Below are 12,587 nucleotides of genomic sequence, written 5' to 3'. Positions count from 1 at the left end.
AACCATAAATAAATATGAACATGAAAGAACACACACATGAAACATCAGATATGATGTGGAAAACCCAAGGAGGGAAAAACCACAGAGAAAGTTCTCAATGTAAAAACACCTATTAGGGTGACATCGGTTAAGGTGATTTTTACAAAGATGGCTCATTGCTAAAATTCTCACTACCTGCCCAGCTAAACCCACCAAAAAAATGAGGGCTCACTGCCTAGAGGTAGAAAGAAATAATCCACCACAAGGGCACAACTACCACACTTGCTACAATACCAAAATAAACCTTAGGCTCATTACCACTAATACCAAACAACAACAACATACAACCATATTGATCAACCACTTCGCATCAACAAAGATAGATATTCCTTTTACAATCAACATCCTTCTATGAATCCTTCTATATATATTTCATTACAATAACTTTGTATATACTAATCTCCAGAATAGATTTTCCAAGTTGACCAAGGTGATAATAAAACACAATTCAATATAGGTCTTCACTAAGTATTCCCATAGTGGAAAGGAATGAAAAGTGGACCACGTCACAATGCAACAACATGCTATCCAAACATCACAATCACCAGACCAAAAGATAGAACATCCAAGATCAACCAAACCAAAAAAAAAACATAGCCAAAAACACGTTTCTAGCGCACATCAAATTATATTGAATAAGAATAACAAATATACATGCATGACTAGCTTAAATCCAAAAAATCAACAAGAGAGCCGAAAAAGCAGAGCAATTCAGAGTTTTGCAAACTCTGCTAGACAATCATCATCATCACTGCATAGACTTCTGAAGCACAACTTTCGGACCACCAAACCATGAGAGTAGCATCTCAAAGCAATATCCAACAACACACCAACACATCATGAAAATTCGGAGCAAAACCAAACACTAAAATATAGAATCAGTACGTTAACATCAATGACAAACCATACTGAAATGGATCAATCAACTTCACATTTGCAACAATCTCCCCCTTTGTCATTGATGGCAACATTCATCAATGAAAAACAATCTCTCCAACAAACTCTCCAAAATAACTCTCCCAAAACTCTCCCCCTTTGACATCAAAGACAAAGGTGAACAACATTTCCACTCATAAATCACACTTCTACCCCTAAGAGGAAGCCCCAAACATTATCCCAAACTAAAATAGGCATGAAATATCCTAGACTAATGCACTGCCAAATGCACTTAGTTCAAACTAGGAAGGAGTATGACCCCCAACATCTGTCATAGATACTCAAAAGTATCTTTGTACAATTCCTTCGTAAAGATATATGTAACTTTCTCTTTGATAGGTACATATTCAAGTTTTACATCATTGTCTAATACTTTTTCTATCAAGAAATGATACTAAATTGAAAAATGTTTTTTTTGGAATGCAAATTGGGTTCTTAGAAATATTGATTGCACTTGTATTATCACACATGATTGAGATAGGTTCATCAAACAACACGCCAATATCCTTCAATTTCTAATTCATCCAAAGCACCTATGCAGCATGAAGCAGCTACAATGTACTTAGCTTCTGCAGTTGATAAAGATACAAAATCTTGCTTCTTAATTACCCATGCAACTAACCAGGAGCTAAGGAAAAATTCTCCACCACTTGTATTCTTCCTGTCATCAACACTTCTTGCCCAATCTGCATCAGTGTAAGCTTTTAGAGTAAAGTCTGATCCTCTGGGATACCATGGTCCAAAATCTTTTGTTCCTTTCAAATATTTGAATATCCTCTTTACTGCAATAACATGTGACTATTTCGGTTCTTGTTGAAATCTGGCTGCAAGACAAACAACACACATGATATCTAGTCTTGTAGCAGTCCAATATAAAAATCCTCCAATCATTGATATGTACTTGCTTGCATCAATCTTAGAAGATTTATCATCATTACACAAATTACATCTGGTAGTCATAGGAGTACATCGGTTTGAAAATTTCTAATCCAAACCTCTTCAACAACTCTCTAACATATTTTGATTGAGAAATGAAAATGTCTTTATTGTTTTGATTCACTTGCAATCCAACAAAGAAATGTAACTCACCAATCGTAGACATTTCAAATTTCTTTTGCATTTCACTAGAAAACTTCTTGCACATGTCATCATTTATTCTAAAACTTATATGATCCATGTATACAACAACAATTAAGATCTTACTTGATTCAACATTGAATTAAAGATTGTTGTTAACATACCCTTTTTGAAAACTTTGATTCAGTAGATACTTATCTAACTTCCCATACCAAGCTCTAGGAGCTTTCTTCAATCCATACAACACCTTGGATTTGCAAACAACGTCTAGATCATTTGATAACTTGAATCCTTTTGGTTGTTCAATGTAGACTTCTTTCAATTCTCAATTAAAAATGCTAACTTCACATCCATTTGATAGACTGGGAAATCCTTATATGATGCAAAAGCCAAAAACATCCTAATAACCTCCATTCTAGCAATAGGAGCATAAGTTTCTTCAAAATCAATTCCTTCAACCTATGTGTAACCTTCGCATACCAATCTTGCTTTGTTTCTTACAACTTGGACATCTTGATCCATCTTATTCCAAAACACCCACTTTATTCCAATAGCATTCTTATTTGTTGTTCTAGATGCCAGTTCCCAAGTCTAATTTTTCTCAATTTGATCCAGCTCTTCCTTCATTTCTTTCATCCAATTATGATCTTTGTAGGATTTTTCAATTGTCTTAAGTTCAAACTCAGAGAGTAAACACAGAAGAAATTTTTCTTTAGCAACTTTACTTCTTGTAATGACTCCCCTATTTTTATCTCCTATAATTTAATTTTCAGAATGATTTTTTCTGCATATACCTCGGGGTTTTTGATACAATTGCTAGAGCAACTTGATTTTCTTTCTGCTTGACTTAATCTCTATTCTTTTCTTCTTCTTGATCAAATTCATACCCTTCTTGAATACTAATTTCTTTTGAAATATTCTCATCAATCTTCGCATTTGCACCTTCAACAATTTTTTTCAACCTCTTGTTATAACATCTATAAGCCTTGCTCTTTGTAGAATAACCAAGAAATATACCTTCATCTTCTTTGTTATCTAAAATTCAAAGATTTCCTTCATTTATTTTGATATAGCATGTACTTCCAAAAACTTTGAAATGCTTCACAAATGGGATCCTTCCATACCATTACTCATATGATGTCTTCCCAAATCTCTTCTTGAATAGAACTTTGTTAAGGGTATACACATCAGTGTGTATAGCTTCTCTGCAATAAACTTCTTATAGATTTGCTTCTTTGATCATAGTTATTGCTAACTCTTCAATAGTCATGTTCATCAAAAATAAATTCACCTCCTCTATCAGATCTTAGACACTTAATCCTTCTATCAATTTCATTCTCAACTCTTGCTTTCAATATCTTGAATTTTTTAATGATTTTGACTTCTCTCTTAGAAATGCAACCTATCATTCTAGAATGATCATCAATTAAGAGCATGAAATACCTCTCAGCTTGCAAACTCCTTATTTTGATCAAACCGTGTAGGTCTGTGTGTATCAAATCCAACAATCTGGTAGAAGATTGTTCCTTTTGTCTGAACGTTCAGGTCTTGTCTTCTTTAACCACTTGGCATTCCTTTAAAATATTGTTATTTGGTTTAATCAGTCTCAATAAATCTCTCACAACTTTAATCATACTAATCTTCACCAAATTATCAAAACTGATATGACACATCCTCTAGTGCCATATCCAATTCTCATTGATCTGAGATAATAAGCAATCTCCTGTAGCAACTTCTAGTTGATACATGTTTTCAACTGTCTTTTTTCCCACAACAATAACAATTTTGGATCTCTTCTGGATCTCACAACCACCATCCTAAAAGACAAAATTGTAACCATTTTCTCACATCTCTCCAACACTTAAGATATTATGGTGTACAATCATGTCTCATAGTAAACATTGTCAGTGATATGTTTTCTATCAAAGGTAATAGAGCCAATTCCAACAATTTGAGCAGTTTGATCATCTCCAAATCTTAAAGAACCACCATCATATTTTTCAAGCTTTACAAAATTACTTTTGTCACCAGTCATATGATTTGAGCATCCCCTATCAGTCAACCATTTATTTCTATCTCTCCTAGCATGCAATGCTGAACCGACAGTCTCAACAATCTTAGAATTATTAGATTTAGGTCCATCTTTTTCTACTCAGAGTAAACAATCACCATCCTCATAATTTGACTCATCATTTGAAATACCAGCATAATCTCTAACATAGTAGGCTTTCTTATTGAATTTTCCTTTGTTTTCCTTAAACTTCTATTTTGATCCTCTTTCCAGACATCTAGATGCATAATGACCAATCTTTCCACATTTAAAATATTTAAAGAGTAACATACCTTCATATTTTTCTATTCCTCTCTTCATCTTTATCACAAAGTTTTCTTCCATTTCATACAGGCTCTCCTCATCATCCAAATCTTCATCTGTAACTTTTGATGCTTTAAAGGTTGTTTCTGATTTTACTTTATCTCTGCCAAACTTCCTCATCTCAAATACAGTCAATGTTCCAAACAACTGTTCTCAAGTTAATTTTGATAGATCATAGGTTTCCTCTATAGTTGAGATCTTGTCACTCTAACTTTCCAATAAATTCCTCATGATCTTTTGTATCACATTCTTCTCATCCAAAACACCACCAAGATCTCTGATCTTATTTACAACATTGTCAACCTTTTGAAAATAGCTTGAAACTCCTTCACCTTCTTCCATTCTCAAATTTTCCTACCAGTCTGCATCTTTTATAGCTTGACTCATTAATTTCCTTCATAGATACTTTTCAATCTTTTCCAAACTTCATAAGCAGTATCTAAAGCAACAACCTTCACTAATTCAGTTTTAGATAAAAGCAATAAAGATAGCATACCTTCCTCATTTTCTTCATAGGCTTCAATCTTATCTAGTGTAGTAGGACTATTTGTTGGTATTGACTACTAGGTCTCCACAGCTTTCTAAGTTTTGTAACTCAGATAAATCAAATAACCTTACATCTTTACTCTCTGGAAACTGTAGTTGAATCCTTCAAAAGTAGGGATAGTCAATTTAGTGCCATCACATCTCCTCAAGAAGTTAGTCTCACTTTCTAGGAACTAGATCTTTGATACCAATTGATGAATATTCTAGACAACTGAGAGGGGGGTGAATCAGTTGTATATTAAAAATATATTACTTTTCCCACAAAAACAACTCTAGTACAAATTACAACTCAGATTACTTAACCTTAAACAAATATAAACATGAAAGAACACACATGAAACACCAAATATGATGTGGAAAACCCAAGGAGGGAAAAACCACAAAGAATGTTAGTTCTCAATATAAAAACACTTGTTAGGGTGACACCAGTTAAGGTGATTTTTGCAAAGATGGCTCACTGCTAGAATGCTCACTACTTGCGGGCTCACTACTCAGCTAAAACTGCTAGAAAAATAAGGAGGGCTCATTACCCAAAGGAAGAAAAAAATAATCCACCACAAGGGCACAACTGCCACACTTTCTACAATTACGAAATAAACCTTAGGCTCACTGCCACTAGTACTAATAATATCAGCATACAACCATACTAATCAACCACTTCACATGAACAAAGATAGATCTTCCTTTTACAATCAACTTCCTTCTACAAATCTTTCTATATATGTTTCATTACAAACATTCTTTATATATATTGATCTCCAAAATAGATTTTCAAATTCAGCCACGGAGATAATAAAACACAATTAAAAATAGGTCTTCACTAAGCAATCTTGCGATGGAAAGGAATGAGAAGTGGACCACATCACAATGCAACAACACACAATCCAAACGTCATAATCAACAGACCAAAAGATAGAGCATCCAAGGTCAACCAGACTAGGAAAGAAAATAGAAAAAAATATATTTCTAAAGCACATCAGCATGTGTCGAATCAAAATAACAAAGATACATGCATGACTAGCATAAATCCAAAAACACAATAGGAGAACCAAAAATGCAGAGCAATGCAGAGCTCTGCAAACTCTACTAGACAATCATCATCATCACTGCATAGACTTCTAGAACACAACTTCCAAACCACCAAAACATGAGAGTAGTATCTCAAAGAAATATCGAACAACATTCCAACACATCATGAATATACCTACAATAAGTCAGAAAATTTGGAGCAAAACCAAACACTAAAATACAAAATCATTACGTTGACATCAATGACAACCATACTGAAACATCAATCAACTTCACATTTGCAATAGTTGAAACATTACATGACCTCTTAGAGTGTGGGCTCTGATGGTAGAGGTCAACCTCCAAAGAAGGTTGTTTCCTATGCCTAATCACCTAAAAATTTACTCTAAACTTATTATTTTTAATGGAAAAAGGGAAGAAGTGTCTGAAAATGAAAATCATGCTCTACTAAGGTGGTGCACCTAGTCGCTACTAAGATATATCATTGTTTTGACACATAATTTTCAATTATTCAAATGATTTTAAATAGCTAAATAAATGCATATATCCATACATTAATATTTTGCAAGAAGGTTTTACTTCCTATATATTGTCCTCAAAAGGAAAACAAAGAGACTTCAAAACTAAAGACTGATTGTTCACACTACATAACTAGCAACCTGCATGAATATAAGTGTTTTTATGTTGTAAGGTGCTACAAATAAAACATTCACTTAAGGACTACATGAAAAATCACATAAACTATCCTTCAATTACAATAGTACACACAAAGATAAGGGATTTTGTAGGCAAAAAAATTGAACTCTATTGACACAAGGTGTTCTTAAAATGATATGTTATAAAAAATACTTGGCATTTGATTGAAAATGAATGCTTACATATGCCATCTCAGTCACAAAGTGATTATTTTTTAGTTACAAGATTGTAATTTTTTCTTGAAAGATCTCTAAAAGATATAATAATTTGTAAAAGGAAAAGAAAGAACTAACTTTAATATGATCCTAGACTCCCTATGTCTCTTTTTCCCATGAGAGAATATAGGATAGTATCTATGAGATTAAATGAACGCTAAGAGACTAGGTCCACCTGTTTGGGTTTCTAAGAGGAGTAGTTGATGACTTGACTTCAATGTTTTTACCTTGTTATAGATTTTCCCTTTGTTGAGCATGGTTGACTCAGCTTCTAACTACCCCTAAATGCTTGGAAGAAGCTAGAACCGCCTCTAAAATCCTTGGAACTATCTTCAATCTGGGTAAAAATTGTCCCAAATCATCCTATATCTGCTCTTAGTCTCCTATATTCATGTTCCACTTTTCCAAACTACCTTATCAACTTTCCAAATAAATAGGGCATGTGTTTTTCCCTTGCTTTTGAAGTTGGGAAAGAGCATAAGGTCATATTAAATTAACATAGGACATTTAAGACCTCTTGGATAGCTTCAAAATTAGTTATTATAGCTCCAAACTACTACCCACATGTATACGTATCCATAGAGGGTGTTCTCACATGTCAAAATGACTCCTAAGAGTTATAAAACCACCCTTTTTACTCTAAAATCTACACTTGTCCCTTGTGTCTTTTTCATCTTCAATTACTGTCCACATTATTGTGAGGTATTTGAAGGATTATTGTTATGATCTTTTCCTTATCTAAGAGACCTTAAGAACAACACCATGCCTTTATTCTTTTGTCCTTTACAAATGAATGGAAACACCCCAACAATGAACACACTATCCATCATCATGCCTCACTTCAACAAGACTAATGATAATCATAAGGTTTGTAATTATTTTTTTGTTGACCATTTCTTATCTCACTAATCATTGTCTTGAAGTGACCAATCTAAAAACTTCATGATCATTTATCTCTTCCTACCTTGACATTGTGTATAATTGCTCAATGCTATTTCTTTGTTCCTGCATCCATTATGACTATCCTCCCTTTTCTTGTTCAATGTGCACTCAATTATTTTAATGACAACTATACTATCATAATAATTGTATTATGTTTGTTTGGTGTTCTATCATAAGACCTATAAGATCCCTTTTTGATTGTCCAAAATATTTGCATATAGTCACCTATAGCTGTGTAAAGATTAAAATGCAAGTTATATATTATTTTGTACCTTGACACTGTTATGTGAATAGCTCTTACTAATATCCTCTAATATGTGGCCTTGGTTTCATTATCATGTTTCTTGAAAAAAATGTCAATAGTCATAAGAGTGTCTCTTATTCTTTGCTCGAACTAATGACATTTATATTTTTTATTTGTCACTTAAATTTCTTGTTGTATTTGATTCCATATGGATAATGAGAATGTAACAATGAAGGGACAATATGCGTTGTGTTTTGGTGGCCTTAAGACTATCCACTGAACTTGACAATATTTGGGATTGCTATCAGCTCATTCTTTCCCACAATGACTTTCGTCATGCCTAAACCACACCTATTGTAGCCTTAAAAAATTCATATTGCTATGGTTTAATAATGTGGTAATTGGTATTGAAATGGTTAATTGATGTTAAAAGAAATGAATGGTTGGGATTGGGAACATATGGTATTGGTGCTTTAAAATGAACGTTATGAGATGGTTGAGTATTCATAAATAGGTGTAATCATTCTAGGTTAGAGTAATGAACTTTATGTGATTGTGTGAAAGGAACTAATAATAGTAAGTTAGACTGCATTTGGATTACGGAAGTAAATATTTTATCATGTTTAGGAATTGTAAGTGTTTATTTTAAGTAATGGCATTGATTTACCCTAGGGAAGATAGATGTTATTGATGTATTACGTTTGTTTCCGCTTGCATTATGTGCTCTTGTGATAATGTCTATGATGGTTAATTGTATATCATGTTAATGGGTGTTAGATGCATATGAGTAGTTAGTTGATTATGTTGCAATAGTTTATGTGATGTTTTTTAAAAACAAATTGTTATCTCTATTTTGCATGTTAGTTAGTATATTTCTCTACGCTATTTTGGCGGGCATTACATCTGGTATTAGAGCGAGTGTTGCAAACACTGGGATCTTTGGTTAAGGTTGTTGCTTTTAGTCTTGTGTGGTGTGCTTTAATGTACTCTTGAATTGAGTTGTATGTGTAGATTTAAGATATATATATATATATATATATATATATATATATATATATATATATGCATTGTGTTCTCTCTCTACCCCTCTCTAGGAATAATAACTATGTGCGACATGCGTATTTGTTTCTTGTACTTGACTTTTGAATGCTAGCAAGGAGCCAATGATTATTCTATAGAGATAGTGTATGTCCCTTAACTAATGTTATACTTACAATAATAACTTGTTATGTTGGAGTAATATAGTAATATCTTAAAAAGTATAGAAGTTGAAATGTTTGTATTATGTGATTGGAAAAATTTGTATGAAATTCTCTATCTCTCCCTAGAAAATGTTATTTCTATATTTTGCTTAACTTTCATAAGAGAATGCATTGCATTAATATTAACAAGGTATGTGGATATATATAATTAATGTATGGACTTAAATGTTCGTACACACTCTCTAGCATATATGGGACATTATACCCTTGGAGGTTGTGTAGCAGTTACTCCCTTTATTGTGACTGGTAATGGTCACCTCGTGATGCGGATTTGAATGTATTGGCCATATTGTGTTGATTCATTGGATTTTTGGATTTTTGTAATTTAATATTTTATCTATTCTGATTTTTATAGTGGTACTTGTCACGCTTGTTCTTGTTGATTTCGCCAGTAATTTTTCATGAGTTAAAGTTGGATTTGATGATCTTCTCTGTTTGGATTCTTTCTTCCTCTCTTTTTCTTGGTTATTAATTGTTGTTTCCAATGGTTGTTACGGATATTGAGTATTGTGGGCCCTCAGCTTCTTATATGTGTAGTCTCTATCATGTTCATTTTGAACCTCTAATAGTGTGTGCAAGGGATGACACTGCGAAGATGTGCACTAGATTTAGTAAACAATTACATAATGATGATAGTAATTGAGTGGATAAAAAGTTAATAGGATGAAATATAATGGGAACTTTCTAGAATTCATGAAATATTGGACATAAGTACATTTGGAATCGAGAAATTTGCAATAGTTAAACGTAAATGAACTACAAATTTCCTAGCTTTAGTAAGTGCATATGCATAAAATGTTGTGTAAAATATATATCTGACTTCTTGATTGCATGTAACTAGCTATTAAAAGAGTGATTGTCAAGCTTGAATGGTGTGAGATATTGTGATTTTTGCATATAGATGCTAATTTTGTGACATAAATTATAGATTTGTCTTGCAAAATATGATTAAATGAAGTTTAATTGAACTTTTTTAATGATTTAGCATGCTCAATGTAACTAGAAAGGATTTTGTGACTCATTTTATCTATTTTGTAATGTATTTATATTAAATAATTAAAGCATAGGAAGAAAATTTTTATTGACATTATTGTACCTTGAGCTAGGAATGTTTGGATTAGGAGGTATTATTGCTTGATAGATCCTTAAATGAGAAGGATTAGGTGTATTGTTGGTAATTGTCCTAAAAGAAAGATTTTAATTTGCCTATGATTTGAAAGTTTTTTATTATTGAGTGTGTGTTTTCAACTTAACCCTTGTGACTTCTTGGAGTAAGTTGAGCCCAAGGGGGGGAGTATGTAGTACCTCTCCCTAAGCCATCTAGCTCTTTTGTACAACAATAGATCTCTTTGTTATAGCTTAGCTTACTTAATGTTGATTTGATGATATTTTATGATGTGCTAACCCTATTTCATGATGTCAGATCGATTATGATATTGCTTGATAGTTTGTGAGTGTCTTCTACTATCTTCGTGATAGGGACGATGTCACATCATTCATTGTGAGCAGGATGTGCCATTGTGATTCTCTATCACTTGCATGTATTATATATATTGTAGATGTTGTATCATGGCCTTGTGGATGCAAGATTTGCAGGTACCATACATCAACTCCACTTGGCTTCACAGGTCTAAGCGTGTCTTATCCCAATGGCAAGTTGATCAGAGTTGAAATAAAATGCCATTCTACACTCTAGGTTTAAGATTGATTACCCTTGTCAGTCTTTGTGTGAGTTGTTGTTCAGCATCGAGTGATCTCTTGAGTTTCCCTTTGTTATCTTGAATGGTGTATTATGTATTATTTAATTTAACTATTATTAATTAATTAATTGAGTTATATAGTTTAATTGATGTTGCAATTGGTCCTAGGGTGATGTCTAAAAGTATCAGGCTACTGTCATTCACCTGCCTAATAAATAGGGATCCTCTTAAAAAATAGGGAATTGTCTTTGATGACCTGAAAAGGCTCATAAAGCCTCCTACAAGGCTCCACAATCTCGAGGAGGTCAATAAGCTAACCTCTGTGAAAGATATTGTCCTGAGAAATGGGGACATTATAGTCTACCCTCTCCAAGATTGCTTGCCCACAATAATTCTTAGCTACATACAAAACCAACTATCTCCTATATTGGTACGACCAACCAAAGTGCTAATTGTCATTTTCAGCCAGCCACCCTAATCTTAGATGGTTGCATAAAATTGTACCTGAATTCCTTTGAATGCAACTACAACCAAAGATTTTGTCAATACTCGAAACTCTATGAAACTCTGCCACTGGGTGAAAAAAACACTCCTCACACTCATTCCTAGACACCAAATTGAGAATCCGCTATTCCCACTACCTAATATATCCTGTTGCACCACTTTGACACCATCAACATATTGTAGCATCTAGCATCACGGTGAAATCCAATTCATAGAGAAAACATGGACCAGTAAGGAGAGGTGAGTATCCTTAGAGCTTGTACCCACCAACAATTTGTTGATGATACCATCTTAATGGGTACTTCTTCAATCAAAGAAGCATCCAATTTGAAGAACTTCCTTAATACTTATAGTTTTGCCTCGGGTCAAACGATTAAATGGGAGAAAATATATATTTTCTTCTTCAACACCCTGGAGGACAGATAGATTAGGATGGCCCGGATCCTTGGGTGCCAAATTGGTAAGCCTCCTTCTATTTACCTAGGTCTCCCTTTGGGTATGAAACCTTCAGAGTTGTTCTGGAATAGTCTTGTTGATAGATTCAATAGGAAACTTGTTGGTTGGAAAGGTACCCTTCTTAGTCAAGCTGGAAAAATCCAGCTTTTAAAATCATCTCTCTAGAGTCTTCCGGTGTATGCTTTAAGCCTCTTCAAATTCTTTGGAAAATTTGCTGACGCTATTGAGAAAATTTAGAAAGCCTTCCTATGGTATGGGGTTGAGGAGAAGAAGAGAGTGACACTCATAGCCTGGGATAGTGTTTGTAAACCCAAAAAGGTGGGGCCTCTGGGCTTAAGAAATATTAGAACCTTGAACAAGACTCTTCTTGCCAAACAAATTTGTAGAACCTATTAGGGAAATGGAGAATGAAATGATATTTGGAAGGCTAAGTACTTACGGGAGGTTCCCACTATGGAATATTTCCTTGCCTCTAATCAGATACCAAGTGGCTCTTTTATTTGGAAAAATGTTATCCAGGCTAAAGGTATTGTTAGTTTAGGCAATGTCTAGGCCATAGGTAATGGC

This window comes from Cryptomeria japonica, chromosome 8 (assembly GCF_030272615.1).
Source record: "Cryptomeria japonica chromosome 8, Sugi_1.0, whole genome shotgun sequence".
In the NCBI taxonomy this organism is placed as follows: Eukaryota; Viridiplantae; Streptophyta; class Pinopsida; order Cupressales; family Cupressaceae; genus Cryptomeria; species Cryptomeria japonica.
The sequence above is the reverse complement of the archived record's forward strand: the minus strand, read 5'-3'. Positions refer to the sequence as shown.